Genomic DNA, 5,354 nt, shown 5'->3' with positions numbered 1-5,354 from the left:
TGTTTGTCACATCTCTGATGAGTACCCATATTCAAGACTTAAAGACATATTTCTTACTATGCTAGGCAGATTGAGAAAACATAAAACAACATATGATAAGGCAACTATTCGTGACTTTTTAAAATATATCTTATTATGTGATGAAATATTTTAGTTATTGTTTAGGTTTGACATTTGGGGGGCTGATCTACTTAACACATTTCTGGAAGCCACCTACTGAACAACACAAATGGTGGGTGGTATTATTTCTACACTTTTGTGAGTGGTTGAACCAGTTTGCCATTAGTGCTGGGTAAATAAATCAGCTCTATTGTAACTTGCAGCCTAGACTTGAAAAAGTTGCAATGTCACTAAGCATCATTTACTAGTTAAATGTTATTTTGGCGAATGTGATTTTTAAAAGTTTATTTGAAAAGAAATATATTTTCATGAGATTAAATGTAGGTTATCATTGGTTTGAGAATGACAACATTTTGATACAACAGAACCAAGTTTACTGAAGTACCAGTACTTTGAAGAACTAAGGATCGTCTCAATTAATGTTTTTCTGAATTATATTTGACCTCTAAGTCAAGTTTTTCTAGCCTTGGTAGACTGATTATGGATCTATCGTTCCAGCAACTATTTTTTGGCCTACTTATGCTAGACTGAAATCTTTCATTAATCATTAGTAGAGGGGCATTAAAAGTAATATTGTGACATTTGTGAACTTTTTCACTCATATGGGCTGGTCATCTGTAAATTGAAAGTTTGAATTACTGTACTTTCTCTCAGATTTTGTGATCTCATCTTTCATTTTAAGTTGCCTTGCAGTTCACAATTACTTACTGCTAATTCATTTGTCATAAAGAAGTGGAGCCCTTAACTATTATAGGAAATGAGAAATTGAGATGGGTCTTCAATTACTTTCTGTTGGCTTGTTGCATGGGCTTAGGTGAGAAGTCTTGCCCTCGTTATCTGATAATGTAGATAACTGGGACCTGGGATCCTAGGACCCGTGTGTCCTGCAGAAGAATAATACCTATTAGATGTTATATCAGCAAAATTTGGGTATGATCAGTAGGAATGCTTCAGAAATATGGAGAAAAACATTTTGGGACCAACGAGTTAAAACAATAAACAGAGCAACAGAGTAAAATCCCTTATAGATTAGAGGAAAACAACATTTTCTTTTACTAGGGGAATTCAGAAGACCAAGTACACTTAGAAGGTATCACAAGTTTATACCAAAGACATTGCACTGATAATTTTTGTGTTCTAATATATATTCTAAGCCTAACTATTTATATTCCAATTTATTTATTGGAATAAATATCCATTTATTTGTCAAATTATCAAATAATTCTGGTAAGATACACTGTGTGAAATATAAATTCAGCACATATAAATATAAAATATATAACTATATTTAATATAAGAAAATGTTTTCTGGTGCAGGGTGATATATAAGGATCTAGCTTTAGTTTTCTACATGTAGTTAACCAGTTTTGCCAGCACCATTTACTGAAGAGGCTGTCTGTCTTCCATTCTATTGTTTTAGCTCCCTTATCGAAGATTAGATGGCTATAGGTCTGTAGGTTCATTTCTGGGTTTTCAATTCTATTCCATTGGTCCTGAGGTCTGTTCTTATGCCAATACCAAGCTGTTTTGATTACTATGGCTTTATAGTAGAGTTTGAAATTTGGTATTGATATTCCTCCAGCCGTGTTCTTTCTGTTGAGGAGCGTTTTTGCTATTCGGGGTCTTTTATTGTTCCATATGAATTTTTGGATTGCCTCTTCTATTTCCTTGAAGAATGAGGGTGGAATTTTGATAGGTATTGCGTTGAATTTGTAGATAGCCTTGGGAAGTATTGCCATTTTCACGATGTTAATCTTTCCAATCCAGGAGCATGGGAGGTTTTGCCATTTTTTAAGTTCTATGTTGATTTCCTTTTTCAAGATTTTAAAGTTTTCATCATAGAGGTCCTTCACTTCTTTAGTTAAGTTAATTCCTAGGTATTTTATTTTTGTGGGGCTATTACAAATGGAGTTGCTTTCCTAATTTCAGCCACACTTTTCTCATTGTTGGCATAGAGAAAAGCCATTGATTTTTGGGGGTTAATTTTATAACCTGCTACTTTGCCAAAGTTTTGAATCAGCTTGAGTAATTTGGGAGTGGAGTCTATGGGATTCTTTAAATACAAGATCATGTCATCTGCAAAGAGGGAGAGTTTTATTTCTTCTTTCCCTATTTGGATCCCCTTTATGTCTGCATCTTGTCTTATTGCTGTAGCTAGGCATTGTAATACTAGATTGAAGAGAAGTGGAGAGAGTGGGCATCCTTGTCTTGTTCCTGAGTTAAGAGGAAATGGCTTTAGTTTTTCACCATTGAGTATAATGCTGGCTGTAGGTTTGTCATATACAGCCTTTATTGTATTGAGGAATGTTCCATGGATTCCCAATTTTTCCAAAACCTTCATCATAAAGGGGTGTTGGATCTTGTCGAATGCTTTTTCTGCGTCTATTGAGATAACCATGTGGTTCTTATTCTTGCTCCTGTTGATGTGATGAATAATATTAATTGATTTACGTATATTGAACCAGCTTTGATCAACTCCAAATGGATCAAAGACCTTGAACTCAAAGCAGACACTCTGAAAACATTACAGGATGGAATAGGAGAAACCCTGGGTCTCCTTGGCTCAGGCCGAAATTTTCTGAATAGAGACCCGGAAACACAACAAATCAAAGAAAGTTTGGACAAATGGGATTGCATAAGGTTGCAGAGCTTCTGCAGGGCAAATGACATAGCTAGCAAGATCAATAGAAAGCCCACGGACTGGGAGAAGATCTTTACTAGCCATACATCGGACAAGGGTCTCATATCTAAAATATACTTGGAACTCAAAAAATTAAACCACCCAACAACAAATCCTCAAAGAAACAACTGCCCAATAAGTAAGTGGGCAAAAGACTTAAAGAGAAGCTTCTCTGAAGAAGAAAGAAGGATGGTCAATAGACACATGAAGAATAGTTCAACATCCCTAGCCATAAAAGAAATGCAAATCAAAACAACATTGAGATATCACCTCACTCCAGTTAGAACAGCAAAAATCAAGAACTCTAACAACAACAGATGCTGGAGGGGATGTGGACAGAAAGGAACCTTACTTCATTGTTGGTGGGAATGTAAACTTGTTCAACCACTTTGGAAAGCAGTATGGAGGTTCCTCAAAAGACTCCACATAGAGCTCCCCAATGACCCAGCAATCCCACTTTTGGGCATTTACCCAAATGATCACAAACAAGGCCACACTAAAGCTACCAGCACAACTATGTTTATTGCAGCATTATTTACCATAGCTAAGATATGGAACCAACCCAGATGCCCCTCAGTAGATGAATGGATCAAGAAGTTGTGGTATATATACACAATGGAATTCTATGCCTCCATCAGAAACAATGACATTGCCCCATTTGTTAGGAAATGGAAAGGCTTGGAAAAAAATTATATTAAGTGAAGTAAGCCAGGCCCAAAGAAACATAGGTCCCATGGTTTCCCTTATTTGCAATATCTAGTATAGGTATGAGTCAAGTGGAAAAAGTCAGAGAAAGTGATGTTAGGAAAACGAACCCTCAAATATGTATTTTAATGTTTTTGTTTCTTTCATGCATGTGTTTCTAACCCATTTATAAGATTATTTCTTTGTTGCTTTGTATGTCCCTCCCCCACAGTGTAACCCCCGCTTTCACTATATTTGATGTCAGTATAACATGTGGAGGAGACGGGGACAAACAAGTCGTTTAAGGATTCAGGTGGACCTGTTGCAACAATGAGAAGTACAAAATGTCATGTCAAAACCAGCTTTACAATGTCGGTGGGGGGGAGGGGGGGTATGATTGGGTGGGGGGGAGGGGGGAGGCTGGGAAGGGAGGTGAAGGATAAACAAAGGAAGAGGCTGCAATGCTTGGTAAGAAATGTATGCATTATCCTGCCCATGTAATTGTAACCCCTCTGTACAGTATGTTCTCAAATAAAATAAAATAAAATTAAAAAAAAAAAAAGAGAATGTTTTGCATTGTTCTGTTGTGGTTACGGTATCAAAGGCTACTCTGTTTTAAAATAGTACTCCATTATCTCTATCTCAGTGTTTGGTAGAGTTAGACCTAAAGCTTTACCATTTGTAGATTTACAGCCTAGAGGCAAATGGAAGCATTGTGATTAAAACGTTACCAATTTACGACCTAATGTACAGAAGAAACAAATAGACTTCTCCTGGAGATATGGAAATATTTGGTGATAGAAAGACAATAGTGTAAGTTCCTGCCTGGTTGGAAGGTCGACAGGCCAGCACATTAGGTAATCATGCATATGAACAATTTTTGCACCTTCTTGGCTTTAGCTACTTTTGAAATGTTAGGTATAATAAACAATTATATTTTGATAAAATACCTTCTAGCCTGAACTGTTCTGTTTGAACTGTTCATGTCTCTATGATCCCTTGTAACTAAGATTAGTTTTGTTCCAGTAAGAAAATCTATGCTGTCAAGGTAAGATATCCTGGTTGGTCTGTTCCTACAAGGAAGAAGGGTAAAGGGTCAGAGAGACATATGTGCCAGTAAGACCTCATTTGGGAAATTTTAAGCTGCAGAAATTTAGAAGTAGCTCTTAAGCAAGGCTTACTTTGAATCCATTAGCTCCACAAAGCTAACTCAGTTGATAAAGCCATCACCTTTGGACCTAGCTATAAATGCTTCAAAGTATGATCAAAACTAAAATGAAAAACACTTAAAATAGTCATTGACAAAAAAAATTACAAATGTGAGCAATCAACCAAGCAATATAAGTTTTTTTCCAATATACTCAGAATTTTAGAGAAATATGATCAATAGCATTTTTAGGAACAATATGGTATTCTTGTTGGAAATAGGCAAACAGGGGTATACGCCTGTATAAAAATTGCATCGTTAATTACTTAAATTTACAGGATACTACATTCTTCAGCAGTACGTCTACACAAATTACAACAATAAAGAGATTAAGATGGCACTTGCAAAAAGATGTTATGAAAATTTGTGAAGTATTCCATATTTTTTATTCTTCAGATGTAAGAAATGAAAAACTGGGGCTGGGAAGTTGGGTCAGTGGTAGAGCACTTGGCTTGCTTGCCTGAGGCCCTTGGTTCAATTCCTCAGCATCACATAAGAAAAAAGCCGGAAGTGACGCTGTGGCTCAAGTGGTAGAGCACTAGCCTTGAGCTGAAGAGCTGAGGGACAGTGCCCAAGCACAGAGTTCAGGCCCCACGAGCGGAACCCCCCCTAAAAAAGAAAAAGAATTGAAAAACTGTTATTAAAAAATTGATGACAAAAATA

General features: G+C 36.4%; 1 pseudogene; it reads left to right on the top strand.

Moving 5' to 3' along the window:
• Positions 1-4,977: 4,977 nt before the first annotated feature.
• Positions 4,978-5,077, top strand: LOC122098205 (annotated as a pseudogene).
• The last annotated feature ends 277 nt before the right edge of the window (positions 5,078-5,354 follow it).

This window comes from Dipodomys spectabilis, unplaced genomic scaffold (genome assembly GCF_019054845.1).
Source record: "Dipodomys spectabilis isolate Male_0828 unplaced genomic scaffold, ASM1905484v1 ptg000463l, whole genome shotgun sequence".
Lineage (NCBI taxonomy): Eukaryota > Metazoa > Chordata > Mammalia > Rodentia > Heteromyidae > Dipodomys > Dipodomys spectabilis.
The sequence above is the reverse complement of the archived record's forward strand: the minus strand, read 5'-3'. Positions and strand labels throughout refer to the sequence as shown.